Below are 24,500 nucleotides of genomic sequence, written 5' to 3'. Positions count from 1 at the left end.
TTTGTTTGATTCTTTAGACAATAAACATAGCAATATATAAATATGTGGGTTGTAATGTTTTCCGAATTAAATACAGACAACGTTTTTGTGTGTAATTTAAATGCTAGAAAAAAAGGCTTATTGACATTTCGCTGCTGCGTGAGTGATGCTGTTGTCAGTCTTTCTATTGCCATTTCAAGCGCACTTATTTATTTCATTGTTTTTGTTTTTCAAAATTGTCTACATTTATAAATAGTTAAAATTTAGCTCAGACCTCTATCAGTCATATTCAACAGTTTGTTATGTGATGGTTAGAGATCAATTTAACAATAACAGTAACTCCACTGTAACCCTGTGCTTCAGGGATTGTTTTATTCAACGTGCTCCCTGAATCGCTACATGGCTTTTTATAATGACAAATTTCAAATTCCTACGCAAGTACGCGATTGAAAATAACTACTATGAGTGATGTATCAATAGTCAAACATATATGCATCTTTGATGCTATCTCTTTCACAAAGAAACAATTCCAAACCATCCTCGTATCACCAAATAGACAAAATATACATTTTAATTGTCGTTCAATAGCATGCCACAATTTCAATGATGTGTTACATCGACATTCGTTATGCATATCTTACAAAAAAGAGAAATACAACAATACGGTACTAACAATACAATAAAGTTTCCCTTCTCAAAACGTTTCACAACAGAATAACAAGAAAGCAAATGACTCGGTCTTTTATTTCCCCAATGTTCTGTCAGTTAATTAGTATCTTGCTATTAACAATCTTGCGAAGGCACACCTTTTAGGGTTCGTAAAGTTATATTGATTTCATAATAGAAAAATAAAGTTTCTAGTCGCAGATTATGAAAGTCTTAATCCTGTAGGAATAATGCGGGATTAACTTTCTTAAAACTCTGCTGGTAAGCTTGAAAATACGATTTTGATCGAGTTCTGTTTAATTCCCGATGTGTAATATTTTGAAAGTATACATGAAGTTCGCTTGTCCGCTCTGAATACATGTTGATTTTTCAATGCTACTGATCAAAGTTTACAATAAAAAATATTTCAAAATATATTTGAAATCAATTTCTTAACTATATTTTACTTATTCCTAGCATATTTTTAATTGCAGTGAAATCATATATATGAACATGTGTCAGCGATCTTACAGTATATGAATATATTTATAAACAACAAGTTATCAGAATTTATAGTATTGCGTGTTTTTTAGAGGAATATTTATAGGTTCCCGCAAAAAAACATACTTATACTTATCTCTAACATAAGTAACTTGTCTGAATCTTAATGGTAGTTTATATGAAATTAAAACTCTTTATTGAATAAATCTGTCTGGGTTAAATGAATCTGTATGTGTACTTCGTATCGTTTTACATTAAATATATGGTCAAAGACGTGTTCTAGGTCATAAGTCCGCACCTAACATGTTTCTATTTGGTCATATTTCATATTGTATTAGATTTATTGGCACGAAAATAGTTCCAAAATGTTATTGTTGTAATTAAGTCGAAACTACTTAAACGACCAACCAGCAATTTTTTATATGAACAATGGAATATAACAAAGGCTAGGTAGTGCAAAAATCAATGCCAATAAGAATGTGATTGTACCTTAAGGGGAACTGGTTTTACAATGGCAGCATTATCAGCTTTCAATTCGCGCATAAAGGACTTGCTGGCAAAGACAAATCGATTGGAGGTTATGGCTAATGGCTACTGGAATATAAAAGGAAGTAAATTTCCTGATTTATTTTTTGTTATGATTTGGATAAAACAAAACGATAAAAAATCAAAGAAATGGGTGTAGACAATAATGTACAAGAGACAGGTCAGGAAGATCATCACTGCGTTTTTTAGGTAGGTATACAATCAAATCATATATGTGTATACAACTAAATATATAGGGCTTAATTCAATGCAAAGTACATGGACATTTTCATTTGATTCACTTCAAAAGGCAATTCAATTGGAGCTTTAAATAACACAAGTTCTCGCAAGAACTGCACGGTTACAAACTGATATCTTTAAAGTGTTGAAACTGACTGGCCAAATCCGCATTCTGAAGCACTGCAAATGAACTTATTCTTTATTGCAAAATGACATAGCAAACGGGCCTTGTTTAACTGATTTATCAGTTTTGTTAACGTTACTTTCAAACATTAGTGAGTTGTATCGTATGTGTATATATTGACAAAAAGTGCATTTAACGGCCTTTCATAAGGGTATCAAAGTCCGATTTCCGTTGCTTATTCTATGATAACATCATATTGACAATATGTTGTGTTGCCAAATCAGCTTTGTGATGTCACATACATAGCAAATCAAATGGGTCATGATATGGTAAGAAGCAAAATTTCCTCAATTATTGCGATATGTCAAACACGCTTAAGTGGCATAACCAATTTAACAGCATATATTTGATTTTCGTTCCAGTGCAGTTCGTTCTCGTTCAAGTTGCACGGTTATAATAGACGCTCAATGCTGATGGTTAAAGTTTGATTATCTATCGACATATAAAAATTAAAGTTTAAAATAGTTACCGGAATAACCGTATAGTACACAAACCTTGCACCATTGTTCTTTTTTATTTTGCATTAAAAAGCCTGTCATTTTTCATGATTATAATATACAGTATAATATGTGGTATTTATTCCAAACTGTAGCATATACTTCAAACATGTCAGGGTGATTATATATGCTATTCGACTGTTTTGTTTACGTTCGTATTAAATGAAAAATGTTAAATATATTATTAGGCCACAACAAATTGATCATATGTTCTACGGATTTTGCCAAAAAAAGTAGGAGCGAGCGAGCGAAAAAAAAAATACTTTTTTTTAAATTTAAGGCAATTCAGAGGCGAGCGCAGAGCGAAAAATTAAAAAAACAACAACAACAGTTTATATCTTACCAAATTTATCATACAACTATCATGAATTATGTCAAGAAATGCTTTTTAATTGCAAACATAGGTTCTCAGTTATAAATGAAAAGGTTTTGATGGTAACACATGAACATCTGTCTCAATATTTAACAAATGGCAATAAGATCCAGTGCTTAACTATCAACTTCAATTTAAACGTGGATATATTGTAAAGACAACATTTCTCATAGTAACGTGCAATTATTTGAAGACCAAAAAGAAAACTATTGTATTCATTCCGTAACTTACTATCACAAAAAACATTTTAGACTAGTAAGAGTAATTCATCATTTGAGCATTTCCAAATATTGGATCAGGTCTAAATTTGAACCTCTTGAAGCACATGATAAAATTGTAGTGACTTTGACATTGCAGAAGATCGAAAATGTAAATAACACAGAGTACATTTCTAAAAAAAGACACTGTGGATTAAAATGCGGGACAACATAATTAAAGCAGCATCAAACAAATCTGCAAATGTGGCAACGATCATTATATTAGAGCAGGTGGTGGAATAAAGATGTTTCCCTTTCAAGACCTCGCCTTTACCACGAACCTATGGTTTATAGGTCTGTGCCTTGAAAAAGAAGATCATGACGGCCTCCATAGCTTCAATGCCTGTAAGAAACAGGCCTCTTTAATCACAGGCCACTTTACTGGACTTTCGGTCTAGCCAACCCCGGAGAAATCCACCACATTCATCTAGCACTGTGGAGCCACCTGGATGGTAAAAACACGGCCAATTTCCCCAGCTATCCCTGGTATACCCCCGGACCCTGGGTGGGGGGGTGGCGGGGGGGGGGGAGGGGGAATATTTCTAAAACATTTACAAGTCCTACTATTTTTATCAGTTTATAAAAATTATGAGTATATGAAAACTGAGAAATGCATTTTAGAATTAAAAAAATAACTCACCAATTTATGTTCAATTGTTGTAAGTCGTGTGTCCGTGTATTTGAATATAAGTTTTGCCCTCAAAATCCAATTTAGTTATTATTTAACACTAAATTTTGAGTACAAAACAATGAATTACTTAAAACACACATAAATAATTCTTGCCTTCGACGCCGTGAAACTGTTGTTGTTTACTGAAGACTATAATCCATTGACTATGACACTGATTTTCATTTAAACGTGTATTTTAAAACTGAAAGTAACCTGAATATTAATACCGGAAATAAATAACAACGGTGCGTCCTGCAAAATATTCTCGACAAAAAAGACTGTCAACAAATAGGCTGTTTTGCGGTTACCCGGACCTGATTTTGTCCTGACACGAGAAAATTTTGCTCGCGAAGAATGTAAAGCTTGGAAATACCTTCAAAAAAGGCGTAGTCGACGTTGCAGATTTAAATTCTATGTAAAAGAAGTTCAGAAAATAGAGGAAATTCAGCAGTAAACAAAAAAAAAAAATATGCGCGGCCAAAAGGTATGTGCGGGCGCAAAAAAAAAAAGTTTTTTTATTTTTTTTTTCGTTTTCCGAATTTAAGGTGCGGCAAATCCGACGAACAAATGATCAATTCGTTGTGGCCTTAACTTCTTATATGCGTCAAATAAAGTTTAAAATAATTTAATGATTTTGTTATTGATTTAATAATATTCGTTTGAGTGTTCATTGACTGAAGCATTTTAGACAAAATGGTGCTTAAAACGCTATCCGATATGGCTGCAAAATATTTCAATATCATGATGGATTTCTTTAAAATGTGCACACTGGCTGCGCTTTGTTATCAGAAATTATATTTTGGTTTAATATTCAAAGTATCTATTTTTTAAGAAACAACATTAAGACACTTTTTGAAAACCTATGGGACAGTTTGTCAGAAAAACACAAAATATATTTTCGTATGTTTGGCAGTCTCGTGGAGGCTATTCTGTATTTCAATAGTCTGTAAGATATGTAAAATAACACTTGTCTTATAATTTCAATTTTAATAGCTTATTACTTACGGCCAAATGTCAATGTTCATGCACATATTGGTACAAATAGTGTATAATTATTTGAACACCACGGCGGCCATCTTGGATCCCTTCTTTTAAATTAAATAATAAGTTGGGGCGAGACCATCAATCGAACATTCTAATTAGATCATTAAGGCTATCAAAACATACTCCCTCTCTCTCTCCCTCTCTCTTTCTCTCTCTCTCTCTCTCTCTCTCTCTCTCTCTCTCTCTCTCTCTCTCTCTCTCTCGCGTCAAATGAGGACTACACACCTAGACCCGTCATCTGAGGACACCCATTTCCGAACACGTTATGCGCAACTCTCACCCTGATTGTCATTTCTTATCAGCTCCCCTTGACCATCACGAATCGTTTTATGTGTTTTCATTAATATCCCAGAAAATCTTTCTGTCCTCAAAGTAAATTATCGCATTATACTAGGTGAGAGTCACCAAAGTGGGCACACATGTCCTTACACAGACTGGAGAGCATCTTTCTCTTATGTCGGGTCGTCGAATTTAACAATTGTCTTTGTAGTATTTCAATTAATTAATTTTAACCATTTGACTCTAGTTGGAATCAGTACGGAATATCCGTCACCACATTGACTTGTGGAACAAAAACAAAATGAACAAAAATGTGTAACTCAACGTCAAGGTCAAAATTTAATATTCTGCAGTTAATGCTTATTTTGGTACCGATATTGTTTTTTCTTCCTTTTTTGGCATACATTCACCAAATCATCGGGTATATAGCTTATTGACGTGATTAGGTTCACAAACTGAACTGTCGGACAATATATTTAAAGTTCTAGAACCGAAAGTTAGGCAATATGACTGGCAATGGCATATCCACCACTACAAGGCCCTTATGCAGGACAGAATTACCACTGAATTAGCTATACTAGCGGGGAGACTCGGAAGCTAGGAGGAGCGACCCTCTATCAGTGGGCACCAGCTGTCCATCGACGATAATTACGGCTTAAAAAAAGAACAGTCCCCATCCATTTGGGAACCAATATAATGAACATTTAATGAACAAAAGTAGGTTTGACAATTACACCTTTTGTACGATTACACCTTGTGTAGAAACAACTTAAAAAGCGTGTTGTGTTAATAACGTGCAGTATATTTTGAAAACGTTGAATATATCATGTTCATCAGTACAAGCAGCTTATGACATCAGTTCCGAGTTACCCTTTCCAAGGTTACATGGCATTGCTTGGCAGCTAGCGTCAATTCAACAACATTGAATTGGCGCATATGTTGCCCATTACTCCTCAAGTCATTTATTTATCACCAGATGGATAATATGGACTTAATACTTTCCAAGTTCAATCCCTTTTACTGGATGACACTTGCTATTATAGCAGCTGCACAACCATGCACAATAAATCGAAAAAAAGGACAAATCAACAAGAAGACAATGGTTATACAACACAAGTTTTATTTGAACATAAAAGTCATTTTAATTTGTTATGCAATCATATCTCAAATGGGCAACTCTTAACCAGCTGATATAAAAAATATCAATTTTTGGCAAATGCTATTTTTCTAAGTTCAAAAGCATCATATAAGAAACTAGAAAATTTTAACAAGAGCTGTCATAAGACAGCGCGCTCAACTACGCCGCTTTGACTTAGAAATGAATGCATTAATCATAATGCTGTCATATATGCCTGCCACAAATAATAAAATAAAAAAAGTAAACAGAAAGACGAAAAAAAATAAATAAAATAAATAAAGTAAAAAGACAGAATAAAATAAAAAAATAAAATCAAGGGCAATAATTTGTATTCAGGATAATATGGAGTTATGTTACCTAATTGTGTGATGACCATAAACATCTGTGTGAAGTACGAAATCCATATAATGAACATTATTTGAGAACTGAGTTAAAACCCCAAGTTGCCCTAAATCTTTAATCAAACTTTTTAAGTCGATCAAGGGCCATAATTTGTATTTAGGACAATATGAAGTTAGGTATCCTAATTGTGTGATGACCCTGAACAATTGTGTGACATATGAAGTCGATTGAATGAACCGTATTGGAGAACTGAATTAAAATTAGTTGCCCTAAAACTTTAACCAAACTTTCTAAGACGATCAAGGGCCATAATTTGTACTTAGATATTATAGAGTTATGCAACCTTATTGTGTGATGGCTGTGAACAACTGTGTGAAGTATGAAGTGAATTGAATGAAGGCTATAGGAGTTATAGGTGAAAATCCCAACTTGCCCTAAAACTTTAAGCTGACAAAATGTGCCCCAAAACTTAAACCTAAGCTCTTAAGTCAATCAGGGGCCATAATTGGTAGCTAGGATAATATGGAGTTATGTGACCTAATTGTGTGATGGCTGTGCACAACTCTGTGAATTGAATGAAGGGTATTGGAAAAATGTGAAAATTCCAACTTGCCCTAAAACTTTACCCTGAGTTCCAAAGGAACTCAAGGGCCATAATCTGTATTTATAATGATATGGAGTTATGTAACCTAATTGTGTGATGGTCCTGAACAACTGTGTGAAATATGAAGTATATTGAGTGAAAGGTATTGAAGTTACAAGTGAAAATCCCAACTTGCCCTAAAACTTGAACCGGACGCCGACGCAGACTGGGGCGAGTAGTATAGCCCTCCTTATTCTTCGAATAGTCGAGCTAAAAAATTCATTCTAATTAGTTGAGGACATCAAGTCAGAAAATTTGAACATATTTGAAAAGGTTTTGGATCTAATGAAATTATATTGTGTACTACACATCAGAAAATGATACTACATTTTTTAGAACACATATGACAATATCTTAAAGGTCTCTAAAATTATTATGTCTACCTAGTTCTATTTCAAGATTATGCAAGCTTAATCTGAAACATGTTCAAGTTCTGTGTTTATCATAATTTCTGACAATATCCATGTACAGTGACATATTTAAACTCACTTCTGCATTTGCAATAATAATGTCATGAAGTTGTTAGGCCCAGTGCTGGACATATTGATTATGGGTACATTGTTTAACTAATGGATCAAATTATGATTAAGCACTTGCTGATCAAACATATCACCAAATCCAAGGTTATTAAGAACTACTTTTATCTTTGAGGCCGACGATTTTTCATTGTTCACATAAAAATTATCAGCATATGCATTAAAAACCAAAAAACCTTGGTTATTTTTTTAATCTTAACCAATATTTGAATGCTCTTGTTTAAGCTACTTCACTAATAGGCAGACGCCCAGTTACAATACTACCCTCCAGAGGATAATTATAGTTTTAGTGCTTTCATGATCTTTTTAGTTTTGTTCTTTTCAGCCTGGGCTATAGCCCATATTTGATGCTTAATCTTCACCCAAGGCAATGATGCCAAAGCTGTATATCTTCTCTGAAGTAAAGTAACATCCCCCTTCACTGGTGGTTTGCCGGACCTCAAAGAAATTTGAATCAAGGGTTTTAGTAGGAGCTTTTCCTCGACAGACCATGTCTTCTTCTCCGTTTTCTCTGCAAAATTTAACACAATAACCCTAAAAATTATTGAAGCCATTGTTGAGTTCAACAGTTATGAAAATAATTATTCTTTTGTCAATATGACTTCCTGAACATTTGAAAATACAAAACATTTAATACAGAATATTTTTAACTGTATTCCTTAGCATAGACATCTAGCAAATGAAAAGATAATCATGGCGAGTGAATGCATGGGTTGGCGCTTTGTGCCTTTGTTATGCTAACCTGGATAATGTTATGGCAGTTACGTTTTTTATTCACCTATTTATGGTTATTAACCAGCAATAGCCTCAGTCAAGCCTCAAACTACTGACTTCTTTTCAACATGAATCAGTAAAGGATGTTGACTAAAATTGAATTGTAAAGAGACTTGATACAATACAACCAGTACATGTAATAAGTAAAGGTTATTGCCCTTGGAAAAAATATAACCCACCATATTTGCTTTTGACCTTTTTTCTGAGAATTGTAGAGTCAGATGAATCATCATGTTCAGCTGCTGAAAAAGTAATGTATTTACTTAAGCACACATATTCACTATAATACACCAATGTCCTTGATCTTTGTTACTGTTATGATGCAATACTATTAGAGGACCTAAAAGAATTTGTATGCCGTGACTTTTGTTCTAATTGCATATTTGATCATTTCAATTAATTTAATAGTGTAGTTATTTATTTTCTTGTATTTGGGATCATTGTATGTAACTCCTATTCAGAAAAGAGTTTTGCTTAAGCCGATACTAGAAGGCGTTGGCAGTGTTGCATATTTCAATATTGCCAATGAACGGTCTCACTCAAACAGACTGCTAGTTTCACATCAAAGAAGTATTTTGTGCTTCCAAGGGATCTACCCATATAGACTATATATTTACTAAAACGTTTCATAAAATAAAATGTTTATATCATTATCCTCAATGTACTGTTAAATATGTGCTTTGTATAAACATACATTCAATGAATCATTAAAACAAATATTCTTTGCATGCCATGATTAAGAGATTATTCAACAAATGACTTCTAAATATACATGTGTATTCTTAATCCTTAAGGTCTACAATTGTCATATTAACACAGTTATACATTGTAAACACTACTAAACATTTTCTTCACAAGACTTACCACGTGATAAATTACGTCATAATGCTACGTCGGAAGGCATCGAACGAATACTTAAATCAAATATAAATTAATTTACTATTTCTTTACCATTTTAATTGAAACATAGCGCAGTCTACGCCGCCGACAGAGCCCCGCCTTCGGTCTTTTACCGAAGTTTGGTCAAGAGTTTAGTTTCTTTAAACACTTCGATAAACCTTTTCTCAAAACCGCCGTCTGACGGAGCACTGTCAAAACATATCTTATAAACACGTTTGTCGAAGTGTTTGAAAAACTAATCCCCTAATCTAATTCCGGTAAAAGAACGAAGACGGGGCTCTGTAAGCGGCATAGGCTGCCCTTTGTTTCATTTAAAAGCGTGGAAATATAGAAAAGTAATCTTTTAAGTTCTCATTCGAAGCAAAATATTGCCTTCCGACGTAGCCTTTATGACGTTATTTATCACTTGGTACACACACACTGTCATTGTCACCTACATGTAAATAAATCCACGGACTGTTAGAGATTGCATTTAAAATCAGAATTGTAAACGTTCATTGATATGACCAATATAGGATATGTATGCGCTTTTGCATTGTATGCTTTTTTTCAATATGAATTAAATGTTTCCTGTATATAACCTGTCACCTGATAAATAAGAAGCTGTTATCAATGTTTTATGTTTATTATATCAACGTTTAAATATTGTAAAGCATAATTAGATTGAATAAGTAATTACGAAGTTATGGTTCTTTTGAGCCCTCTTATAGCCAGCCTAAGGGAGTAAAAACAATTCAAAGAAAATAAATTAAATAAACATAACCTGAATAAATAAAAAACGTAACTTGATATGGTGATTTCAATACTAAGAATCTAAATTGAAAACATTAACAACTACAAATACACAACGAAATAATGTCATGGACCTTAGTACAAATAATGCAATATTAGACGTGAGTGTTTAAAACTCTTGTTCGTTAAATGAATAAGTTTGTTATACGTTCTCCGGATATAAGAAACTAGTTCGTTAATCGGATATAAGGAACTCCGGATATAACAAACAAATTTGAAAGGTCCTGAGGAGTTCGTTATATCCGGAGTTTAGTGTATACGCTTTACATAAGCACAATGGCACGCGTTATCGCTATCAACATTGTTAAATTCTGTATAATTTCATAAAGTAATATGATAAAAAAGAATCTTACACTTGTCATATAATACAAATATTTATTAAACTTGTTCAAGAAATGTTATAAAACTCGCCATAGGCTCGTTTAATAACATTGCTTTGAACTCATTGAATAAATGTTGATATTTTATGACAACTCATGTAAGATCCTATATGTCTGATATAACAATGACTGGCTATTTCCAAAAGAAAATTTATACCTGTTGAGCTGTCTGTTGACCGAGATTTGGCTACCTCTTTGTCCTCTTTAGGTTCCTCTTCATAAGGTAGATATGTAAACAGTATTATAGACCAGCCACAATTTAGATTTGTGTAGCTAAGGGATTCTAACTTGAAAAAAAAAACAACAACAAGAGGACCATGAGGGCCTGTGCTCTACTTGCTTGCCAAATTTGGTAATTTTCTGTCTCAAGTTCTCAAAGACATCAAACTGCTGGGCATATTTGGTCAAAATTGGACAAAATGGCTACTTTGATGATTTAACCGAGGTTTCGTGGATATCTAACTACAGTACAAGTTAGTGAAACTCGGATGCGCGATTGTGTTCACACACTCAATTATAGAATATTTGCCTATTTTGAAGGCCACCATCCAGTCATAAAAGGCATTAAGCAGAAATACTATAAACATAAAGTATTTTACAATAACCGTTGGTGTTTACAGACAGTATTGTTTCTTTGTTGTTTATAAATTGTCTAGACGCATGCTGACTAGTTATTAAAAGAAAATACGTGCTGAATTCTTCCCATGCAGGTATCTAGCTACCTCCTCCTTGTCCTGCTCAACCTCATCTTCAGGAAGATCTGTTGATAGGAAACAAACACAAGTTAAACAAGAGGGTCATGATGGCCCTATATCGCTCACCTGACTACCATTTGCTATAATAAAAGGGTTCATGATTCTAACATAATTCGTAGAGGTCCACTACACAATGCTATTAAAGAAACATTTCAAATATCTATTATCTGCCTTGTGGTTTTGTTTTAAAGTTTTCCCTGTATCAGCCTATGTGAAATCAAGTGCTTTCCCCCTTCCCGGGAAGGGTTATTTTTGACTAAGAGGGTCATGATTTGAACAAACTTGGTAAAGTTCCACTAGAAAATGCTACATGTGTATTCTTAATTATTGAGGTCTACAATTGTCATATTTACACAGTTATACATTGTAATCTAGGCCTTGTGGTTTCAGAGAAGATTTTTAAAGTTTTTCCTATATGAGCTTATGGAAAAACCAAGTGACCCCTGGCCGGGTCAATTCTGACCCAGGGCTCATAATTTGAACAATCTTTGTAAAGGTGCATTAGACAATGCCACATGCTAAATATCTAAGCTCTAGGCCTTGTGGTTTCAGAGAAGAAGATTTAAAAAGTTTTTCCTATTTGTTGCCATGGCAACCAGAATTCTGCATGGAATGGAATTCTTTGAACAGCTTTGATAGAGCTTCATGCATAAACTTTACCGATAGATAGCGTCTATTGAATTTGTTCACTTCCTAAAAATTTTGTTGAGTTTCCAAAGTGAAAGTAGATTTGTTTTGCTTAAAATTCTTACAGTCATTACAACATTGTAAAAAAGAATTAAAGCGTGTTTATTTTAATTGTTTTGAAAGTAATAACAGTTTAGGAGTTTTGGCACGCATAAGCAAACATAATTGTAGCATGGAAATGCATGATTTGAAGTGTTACTGTAATTTTTCCATCAAATGTAAAGTGAAACTAGTCGTTTTCATATATCATCACAAAAATCGTAAGTGAGTAATGGTTTTTACAAAGATATGATACATATATAATACTACAATGAATAGTACCAACAGTTCAACATATTTATATGCAAAGACTCATGTGCACACCTCAGTTAACACCATACAGATATAAACCACTTTGTTGGTATTATTTATTGTAATATCAGATATATTATATCCTTTGTAACAATTTTGTAGAAATTCCCAATTTTGCCAAAATGACGCAAAAATTCCCAATCCCACGGGTATAGGTCATATTCCCAAAATACCCCCCAAAAAACCTGACATGAGTCCTCGTATTATTGTCTTAAATCACAAACAAGTGTAATAGAACTTAACTTAAAACAATGTTATTATCTCACTTTTAAGATAACTTTTCCAATCATAACATAAAATATTTATTTCTATGAAGTAGATTGTGCAACTGAAACACATTATTAGTCTAAATAATCATTTTTAGCTAAATGAGTTTGTTTTGTTTAATTTGTTAAAAATAGTTTTAATCTTTAAGTCATTCTGTCAGTTAATCAATTTATCAATCCCTCATTCAATCAATCAATCAATGAAAAAATCATTTGCTCAAAACTTAAATTGGTCATGAAACTCATAGCAGTAGGAAAAGTTGTGTTTTAAGTGTATCCACTAAATGCGCCCCCCGACTTCTGCACATACGCTGTGGAAGTAAATCCCCCAAGAGATAGTTGTGGGCATTTTGAATGTGACATAATTAATTCCTGTTTTGTTAAAAAATATATACAACTTAACTTGATAACACTTTGCTTGCTTAAGTAAATAAAGTGTCTGTATCTATAGATGTCAAAAAATCAAAAAATCAGGCGTGCACATTTTTTTATTTACTTGTACGAAATCTTACTTGTTTTGCGAAATTACTTACTAAACCAGTATGGTACGTAACGCCACCCGCTCCGTATTTTACAAGGAGTGAAAATTATTATAGTAATTCAGATAAATATCTTATTACCCGTTTTATACTGATGATGTATGTCTTTTAGTCTGTTAGTTCTCGCTTCCATAACTTTAACCTAGATATTTATTTTTTTGATGTTCACTACACATTAAAGTTATGGCGTAACCCCCATACCAAAGTCAACCAGTGTCAACTGACTATAGTAATCCAGTAAAATGAGGCATAAAAAGTAAGGAATTACAACACATTCAACATGTAAGCATAAATCAGTGATTTTGCTTCTAAAAAAATATAAAAATAAACTTAATAAACAGCCTTTTATTTTGAGTAAATTACCAATTTGTCAACATTTCCTTCAAATTTCGCACGAGACTCGGCAATCACATGACAATTGATTCTATTTTTAGCATCGGAATCACATTGTTTATTTCGTAGAAACCAAAGTAGTTAGGTTGAAAAAAAATTTTGATAAGGCGTATAAAAAAAATGTTTGTTTCCGATTTCACGCCCCAAAAGATAGGGTAGGTAGGTCGGAATTTTTTTTTTACTATATTTGTTTATTAGGCAGATTGTTTCTCGAGATTTTTCTGTCACCAAAAACTATAACTAATTAGCCTAAGAACATCTATACAATCAGTATTATCATCACTGGTATTGTGTAGACCAAACACACTTCATTTTTAACTTTCAAAAGAAAAAAATCAAACAAATGATAAAAAATATTTCTCAAGGCAATATAAAGGCTTAGGGTCGGGGCAATAAAATAGGGTAGGTCGGGAAACCGGAAATTAACATATATATTTTTACGCCTCAACAAAAACAATAAATATCTTCCAAATTTGTTAGCTTTCTAATCATTCAAAATAGAAAACTAACAGCAAAATAAACTTAACATTTGTTAGATCAAATGTAGGTCACGTGGGTATTTTCCGAAAATCTTGTCATCACGTGATTAAATTTGAACACAACTATAACCTAAATAAGGAATGTTTAGAATCGGATTTATTATAATGGTAAACATCTATCTATTTAGCATTTTTTGGTTTTGAAAATGTGTTTGTGAACTACATTTTAATTCATTTTCCTGATAATATAGTTATTTTGTCTGTACACTGTATACAAGAGAAATAACAGCGTGACATTCAAATGTCACGAATTCTGGTTGGGTTTGCATACGGCGATCTCTTCAGCGAACACGTCCAAAAGGTAATATATAACGTGTTCGCTGAAGTTCTTTAGCTAATAGTCTGTGCAATGAATATTCACATATATTTTACCTCACTGTATGTTTAGTTTATGTTTCATTTGTTGCTTAGTGTTTATGAACAGCTGACTATGTCTTCTTGCACTTGATTGACTTGTTTTTGAGAGTATACATTGTCTGCTTCCTTCAATGTGATTAGTTGATAGCGAGATATTTGTTTAAAGTTAAAAAAAACAAGAATAAAAAAGACAAGAAATAAGATAACAGTGCTCCAGTGAATCATCCTATAAGCTAGATGCCCTCCTGTATGAAATTTTACTGCCGTAAAATAGATGGATTTTTTTTTAATTTAGTAAAATTAATGCCCTGACAAACTATTAAAGGCTTCAAGACATGATTATTCGACTTACCCGATGCCATTTTGTCCCGCGATTTTTCTTCTTCCGGTAACACAGACGCTTGGTTTAACTATCGGTTGTAATAAGCGTAAAAATGACTGAGAACAAGGTACCCGCTTGATTCGGAACTCCTCGGCAATTTTATTTTAAAATGACTTTACGGAATAGAAATGTAATTTTATGGTGATAAGAGTGAGGTATGCGATCGCATCGTCGGCGGCACGCATCTGTTTCCGTTTTATGATATGCATTACTTGTGGAAGAGTCATTAAACTTGGTATTCACATTAGTCATGGTATATGGTTCCTAATTATTTGATAATTGGGGCAGTTAGTCAAACGTGACCTTTAATACAAAAAGGTTCTTCCGACAAACAACATATCCGATTCTCAAAATTATAATACTATTTTATTGGACTAAACAATCTAACATTGGACTGGAAAAAAGAGTAAACTCTGCAAATTAAAACCATGAATAATTTATGCTGTTACATTACTTATACCCTAAGTAACCTTCTCAATCGTATTCCTAGGAAATTCATTTTGTAAGTGCTTTCATTTCTTATGCATCTATCACCAACTTGTCGATAAATACTAAATCATCTCTGCTTTCCAAGAACATTCAAGAATATATTCCAAATAAAGGAAAATAATCGTAATGCGAGAAAAGGAAACACCATACTATGTAAGTATTATATTTGTTTAGATATTATGCCGGGAAGGAGATATATATGTTCAATTCCTTTGAAAGTCCTACCACATTTTCAAATAATTTGTACATACGCGGCAAATCTGCAAGTTTTCGCAATGCAAATACAGCTTTTGAAACGAACAAATTGTATAAGAGAGTATTTGGACGCCTTATAAGATAAAATATATTTATCAATCTATCTAGCAAAACAAACAATCAATTTATCTAGCCTATCTTGAACTGTTAAAGGCTAAAGGTTAATTGAATTATGGCAAAACATTATTTCGTTTTTATATTTTTGCAAAGGATTTGAGCTTTTACCGTACTTAATGAAATAGGTACATGCGCGGATCCCGTAGTGTAATAACATGGGGCAAAAATCGAAAGATGCACCCTGTTCCCCAGAAATCCAAGAATAAGCTTCGAATGTGGTATGGGGTCTATTCTATATATATACATATAGGCTTAAATAAACAGAAATAATTTGTTTCTGGCCCCTGTGCATTTACCCATAAAATACAGAAGTAAAAATCCCTGTCTGATATCATTTATATTTACGATATCCTTAAGTTGAATTACTTCAACGGAGCTGTGCTGTTGAATGGTTTATATCGAGACAAACTTTTTATACATCAAACGAAACGTTTCACTTAATGCTAAAATGGAACCATTCGTTTAATGGCTTCTTCATCTTAGTTGTTCTGCCGATTTGTATTTGACTTCGTTGATCACACGCAATATAAAAACGAAAGAGTATTTTTATACTGACCTCATCATGCAAATGACATGACATTTCAAAATAATAAAATACTTCATTCCCCACATGCGTTCGAATAACACCAACAGAGCACGAAACACGAAACAAATACATTTAAAAAAAGACCACAAAACAATGCTTGATGTCAAAAATTAACATCAAAGAGCATGACTTGTACGTGCAGTAAGAGACAATAATGTTTAACGTCTCCTTTAATAATTCGATGTAAGAGAACGAATGTGCCCTTGGGTAAACCATATCATGACCATTGAATTATTGTTTGACTTTATGAAAGATTTTTCATAAATACCAAACATCAGAAATTGGAATTCAATCAGAATGCTGCGAAAGCTTTCTTTTAGTGAATCTTATCTAATTGACTTGTGGTTATGAACAGGTTTTCACGATTTTCCATTGATCATTTGATACATAACAACTTAAATAACTGCAATAATATTCCAAGACAAAAACGATCGCTTATTCCTCCAAGTAAACATGTTCGTGCTAAAAAAATGTCAAAGCGATTGACAAAAAAGTTTTATAGACGGCATGATTCCAACTGTGATAAAATAACAATTCTATGTTTTGCATATACGTTTCTTAATTTAATCCATGTGGCGGGTCTATTACTCTTAATTGGATGCTTTACTTTTTCTAAACAGTTTATTTTGGTTGACATGGCTTTGAGAATGAATTACTTATCAATGATTAATTAATTTACTTACTGGAAAATAAGTTGTTGACGCCTTGCTTTAAAAATAGAGGAAACATGTCCGAAGCACACGTGTCAATAAACGATCATAGCAACTTGCCATGTGTACATCGTTGTCAAATAAGTGATCCACTGTAATGTTTTACGATAGATAAGTCAAAATCAGCGTTTGTTTTCGTTTTATAGGACTAGGTCATGAGTTGGTTTGGTTTTCCATAGTTATATTTAGTTAGGTCAATCCGAGAGCGAGTATTTGAGGGAAAGAAGAATATCGTAAATCAGCTACCCCATAGGCGAGTATTGTGGGTATTCTCGACCGTCCTAAGGATATGACTGACCCTCCGTTGGCGCATTATGCCATTCAAACTTGGCCGCTCTATCTTCGCTTTGTTTACAATATATACGAACGCAGCGGAATTTAAACTTTTCGATTTTGTGTTTGCTTATTATAAATATATATTTGTGTTAGGAAAAGTAGACGGGAACCAGCGACAACAAAGAAATCTATATGTCCTGGCCTTATAATATTGAATATTATTAGAATACTACGACTTTAAAAGATACATTTTGATTATCGAACATTCTTATATTCAGTCGAAAATAAACACCGAAAATTCGAATATTGACGTTTGCCATTCGTTTACATACCTAAAAATTACGTAGATGTTTCGTTTATATTTTGATGCACAAAATAGTTATGTTATTGACATTACAATCTTGACAGCTGATGACTGGTAGGGATAACTTCGTTTTTAGCTCTTAGAGAAAGTGACACGAGTTTCATATCCCTTGAGCATTAATAACAGTTCCACAGAAAACTTCATCACGATTTTGTTGTATCCATAAATATTCCTTGACTAAACAACATTCACTCGTTATGTTGAATCAATCAAATTTGAGAAAACTTGGAAGTATCGTCTCTTCAAAAAGTGTAAGGACATGACTAAATAGGTCTATAAGTTTAGTACTGGAAAATATTTGGACTGAGATTGACGTCATGTGATTGGAGTCGTCGTGACCTTCGGACGTCTAACGTTCGATTAAATCTTTTCTTCATATTCTTCGAATGCTGCTAGAGAGCATATAATTAGAGCATTAGTGAAAAATTGATGATTAATGACATCGCCCTATTATGTTTCCGTTCATAACGAACACTAAATAGGCTTCTTCAATAGTCAATTAGAATACATGCTTTCGAATTACAAACAAATGGAGAAACTCTAACCTGACACAAATATAAACAAAGTACGGTTAATATGCTTGCGAATTGAACAAACAAAGTAAGTCTCAACCCTTACAACACCAAATGAACACAGGCTTGGTAAACCAGCATTTTATCGCATGCCTATAGGTATAATTATGTCTGTGAAGTAATATTAAATGACTATATGTTATGCTATGACATACCTTATTTTTTTATGAAATTCAATGGACTCGCATCGTCGCAAGTAGAAAATCAGTAAAATCACTCCTATTAATAAGAAAAGCATTACCCCATGCAATATTTTCTACATAATATTACTAGCCATTTTAATACGTTTAGAAAACAGAAGTGCGAACATTTGGCAACGTATATTAGAGTTCTACTACTTATCGTCTGTATAATTATTTGAACTACTATTTTAAGTGCTATCTGTTGGTTTTTAACTTACCTAATGAACCTAGGAATATGCGTTTTATATAAAGAAAGTATATCCTTTTATATCAATCAGCTTAATTAATAGAATTTCGTTTGAACAAAACATGTACTTATCATGTTTTAATGAATACTTGTTGTTATAAAGTATCAACACTTGCAAAATGGATGTTTGAGGAATATCAATTACGAGGTGATTGTTTTCTATTTTACTACATTGTCATCAATTAAATTATTTTCTATACGTCATACCTACTATTACAAAATGTTAAAACATGAGAACAAAGCCCATAATCACACCCAAGGCACAAAGCTACTCCGGCAATATTCCATATACATGAACGTATAATATAGCAGAAAGCATACATGCTTGTTAATTTCAAACAAAAATTGATGATTCTGCTACGTTTAATTAAAATACCAACGATTCATATACCTCATGCTACATTGCTGCAGGAAAGGAATTCCTAAATGAAATTTCTCGGTTATAACCGTAATGGATATCACATATCTCCATTCGTCCTAAAGGGGCTTACAATAATTCCAATACTATTTGCAGAGATTTCAAGCTAAAACAGAAATCATACCATTAAAGGTTGTTTTATAGGTTTTACTACCACTTTGCTGCGCGCTGATTCGGCATCACCTTCTATCAAGATACAAAAAGTAATTCTCTTTGAGAGGCAGCTTGATGCCAAAACAGAACGCACTGGGAATATTGGAAAAACAGATATTCGGAAAGATTAGCTAATTTTTGTGTTGAAGATTTTAAGCTTTTCATGCTGTTAAAGTTTTGAAAGCTTAGGCGGACATACTAAGATATGCTTTACTAAAACTACAGCAACACAGCTACATCCAAGAAGGAAATTAAACATTATTTTATACTATTTATAATTCTTCAAAAGGGATAGGATATTTCGCATATATTTGATTAAGTTTTAGCAAATCAGAGTAATTGTCCCTGAGTTTGATGTTGACTTAGTATTATTGTTGTTTGCTAATCTCTTTTGAGCGATAAAGTTAACAATTGAAATCAAAATTAACAATTATTATCTATAAAATTTAACTAAATTAATGAAATAATCGGGTTGAAATAAAAATGGCCAATAATGTATCAACAAATTCTTCAAATGTGACAAACTTATTGTCATTGACATGAAACACACATCTTATGTCTACTATGGAATGTCATTGCTATCCTTAGGCATTCTTATTTTTCTTTCTTACATAATATTCTTGACTACGCTTCTAACATCCAATAAGATTGTTCGTATGTTTATTTGTACTTCAGACTATAAGCTCAGCTCTCTTTTTATTTTGTCAATTGTCCTCATATAGATCTATGAACATAGACAACTTTCTTCGTAAGTTGTACAAATTCAGATATACTATGTTCTCCATACTCACAAGAACATGAATACTCATATACATGCTCTTTGCTTTCTTTGTACTCTCTCTTTCTTTCACTTTCAGTGTAGGGGTGGTGTGGTTCTGGATAATTCATGTTCTTGAAAAGAAACATCTTACTAGCATAACTCATTTTTGTAAGTTCAATTTCATGAATAGGCAAACAAAAATAAACGTCGTCCAAAATGTTAAATATAGGTACAACGGCCAATTCCATCTTACTGTGTATCTTTTCTTCCTACTGAGTCTAGTAAGCGACACAGGTGATGTTTACTCCTTACGGTTGAATCTCACAGCATTCTTGCACGTCAACCATTCCAAGTTAAATTTGATCAGTGTATGCGATCGCATGGCAATTGGACATTCAGTAGGCAAGTGAAACGTTTAGTACAAATGTAAGTTTCACAAAACATTGCTTGTGCTTTATGTGTTCCATAGTAGAATTAACTTAGTTGCACATTTTTCTTTCACTGCCAGGTGATATTCAACCTAATCCTGGTCCCAGTTCAAGACACGACACTTCCCCTTGTAGTTCACATATGTCCACTAATCTATCAACTTTTCTAATATGTCCCAACTACCTAAAAGGCACTATAATATCCAAAGTCTTCTAACGTAACTGCATTTATTGAAAACTGAACTAAGTTCCTTCGATATCCTTACATTTTCTTAAACTTGGTTAGCTGATGCAATCACAGACGACCATATTCTAATCCCTGGTTTCTCAAGAATAGTTTGGCGTGATCGGGAAGGAGGTGTTGCCGCTTATATCAAAGAGAGTATCAAATGATTTGGAGTTTATTGCACTTGAGTGTACTAATATGTGTGTTATATCGTTCTCCTAACTCTGATAATAACTATTAAGCCTAATTGAAGATTTTATAGGTTTGGCGAGAGAAAGCTGTATCGATAGTATTATCATTACATGTGATTTCAATCTGAACACTTTAATCGATAGTTCGGAGCGCAAAATCAACTCTTTATAACAACAGTTTGCCATTGAACAATGTATCTCAAATAAAACAAACTTTACAGAATATTCCTCATCAATTATCGATCTCTTATTTATTTCTAACTCAAACTCTTAAGTACATAGGGCTTAATTTAAGGTCCTCATTTGTTTCTTGTATACATTAATGACATAGTAAACGAGATAGATTCAACCTGTTTGCTGATGATACAAGTTTATTTGTCAAAGTGGACACCCCCTAGACTGCAGATTTAAACCTACAGACAGATATAAACAAAATATATATCTGGGCTGATAAGTGGCTTGTTAAGTTCAATCCCAACAAATCTGAATCAATGGTCATATCTCGGAAACGAAACAAACCAATTAATCAGCCGTGGTACATGTTTGACTCAAATATCCCGTTTGTTGAATCTCACAAACACCTGAGTATTTTTCTTTATAATGAAGGCAATTGGCATACTCACATTAGGAGGTATCTGGAGGTTATTTATCTTTCTTTTATTAGGCCAATCTTGGAGTATACGGTTGTCTTCTGGAGTAATTGTACACAGTATGAAAAAAAATAATCTTGACAAAATTCCAAACGAATGCAAACACATTGCTACTGGTTGTACTCGCCTTGTTACTCTGTGTCTGCTTCACATTGAATCTGGCTTTGAGAGCTTGGAAACAAGGCGTGAAAAAACACAAGCTTTTACTCTTCTACAAAATGAAAAATGGTCTCTCCGCTGATTATCTTTCAAGTTTGGTTCCTCAGACAGTCGGTCAAGCATCAACACGATCACTTCGAAACGCATCCAATATCTCTAGCTTTTATATACACATACGTCACTTTATATGAATTCATTCGTTCCTTCATCAATCTCAGCATTGAATAGTCTCCCAGCTGAAGCACAAAACATTGACACTGTTTCTGGTTTTGAACCTTACTTATAGTGATATAATTCAAAACCAAATATTCTGTTTTATTATGGAAAACGTCCATTACAGGTCATTCACACTCGCTTACGGAACGAATGCAGTTCATTGAACCATCACCTCTTTGTTTAAAATATTGTTTCTTCATCTATCTGCTCGTTTGGAGTTCAGGAAACAACTTATCATTATCTTGACCACTTTATACCGACCAAACAAGACTTCTGCTCAACTCTGTGGAGGCTTTGACTGACGTACCGCTTTGCAATTTACTATACGGTGATACAGCCTTCAAAGAAGAACAAAATAAATATTTATGCGAAAAACTACTGAAACAAGCTCAGTAGCAGTTTGATGCAGTTATTCAAATGACAAAAAGATTTGATAGCCGGTGACAGTCACTTCCTACTACTTATAACTACCCCCACCCAGGATTGTCGCCTTTCTGTAAACGTGTGATATTCAGCACTACCAATCAGGGCTCAGCGAAGAATAGGCACTGGAAGTAATTCATTTAAACCAACCACCCTACCCTCTTTCTGGTCTTTGATCCACTTTTACTTTCGTATTATATTCTCAAACAGAATTAACGATTTTTGTATTCGATAGTGAAAATAAACTTAGCTTATTATAACATTGTCAATCACAAAAATGTTTAACTTTTAGCTGCTATCTTTTCTGTTTACGTCGTCTGTAAATAAGATCTCTTTAAATACTCAATAATACTAAATAAAGCCAAATCACGTTAAACACTACCACTTAATTCAATTCAACAATATTAATATCATATTGAGAGCTGTAAAAATGTTCGTCACTAAATATGTACTTTTGCTACGATTTGGAAAATAACTTTTTAAGATATATTTATCTTTAGTTCTAATCCTGTTCTAGATTGTACATGTGTTTAATGTTTATCTTTATATTATGTGTGTATACGCTGATGAATAAAATATGTTTCAACTTAATGTGACAAACGATTACGTATACACTGACGACCAAATTCAGGAGTTATTTTGGAGACACATTGCACTCAAGTATTATCATTGGATATTTATTAGTTTTTTGTTTTTTTTCTAGTATTTATCGTTGGGTCAGCTGGCAGTTTTAAAACTTATTGAGTTAAAATCCTTTATGTGTTGAAAATATCATGCCGCGTTCTCGACCACTTTTGCGATGTTTTGTTGTTTGTTACCTAGATAATTATCGTGTTGTCTGTGTGTTGTAAGACTTATCTAAGTTACATAAAACACATTCGGTGTAAACTGTTTTGGGTGTTTGAATTGCAACTCACAAATGCTCGTGGTCGGTCATAAACAATGGCAGTACGTCATTGCGTTGAGGGTTAAATAAAAGGTCAATTGTCAAATATTCAAGACGGAAATCATTTATCGATTTTATGGATAGAAAAATATTTTTCATGACTTTGCTCTAGTAAATGAGTATTCAATACAACGGTTCGACCCATCATAGTAATAATGTCATATTAACAACTTCCGTACTAAATATCTACTTTCTTCATCATTCATGTAAACTGTGCTGTGTCCAACTGCTACTAAATACTTTAAATTAGTGGAATAAGTTTTGAAAAATCCATCAATTCTTCTACGAAGATAAATAAAATCTTACAATGATGTGTGCAATATAGGAGCATTTAAGTCAATTGTCCTCATCGCAATATATCACTCCTAAACATACGGAGCTTTGAAAACCGGTTATTAACATTTCGTTTTGAATATTTTCTCCCGATATGTTATTATTTATTCTAAATCCTTGAAGTAAACAGTTTCAAGGTAATCAGAACAAGATTCTTCAACAAACATACCCAAAAAAATCTGGGTATCTTTGTCACGATTTCAACCTTGATTGCAAACAAATGTTTAATCCTTAGTGTTTTTAGCGTGTCATAGGCGATCACGGCTTGACTTTTATGACAATTTATAACATGCTAATGGATCTAATTATTCTACGGTTCAATGTATCATTTGATCCAGCCATTAACCCAAGTTAGTTTAGTTTTACTTGTAATGAGTTTGCTTGCGTGTTGCTAACATGTTGATAAACGACCGAACAATTTAAAGGTATTTGTATTTTTGTCCTCTATTTAAACAGAAATTGGCCTTTAAAAAATCTCGCTTTCAATCTTCCAATAACTTATGATATTGATTGTAACATTGTTTCATTTATGAGAAGATATATATATTCAAAAAGCCCTTTAAATTATATAGATTTTTACGCAAGTATGCGCGTCCCGCAATCATTTGTTTCCGTGAGGTGTTCGCCAAGATTTGTATTTCCGTCGGAGCGTTATCATCTGAAATTGCACAGTGAAAACATGTGACTATGCTCTTCCGATCACCATATGATACTTAGTGGATATCATACTTGTAATCGTGACAGTGAGATCCGGTCTTAATAATTATCATATAAGTAATCAATGGGCTATATGCATAATGATAAGGCAGCTGGCATATATTGTCACAGAAT

Source organism: Mya arenaria, chromosome 13 (assembly GCF_026914265.1).
Source record: "Mya arenaria isolate MELC-2E11 chromosome 13, ASM2691426v1".
In the NCBI taxonomy this organism is placed as follows: domain Eukaryota; kingdom Metazoa; phylum Mollusca; class Bivalvia; order Myida; family Myidae; genus Mya; species Mya arenaria.
The sequence above is the reverse complement of the archived record's forward strand: the minus strand, read 5'-3'. Positions refer to the sequence as shown.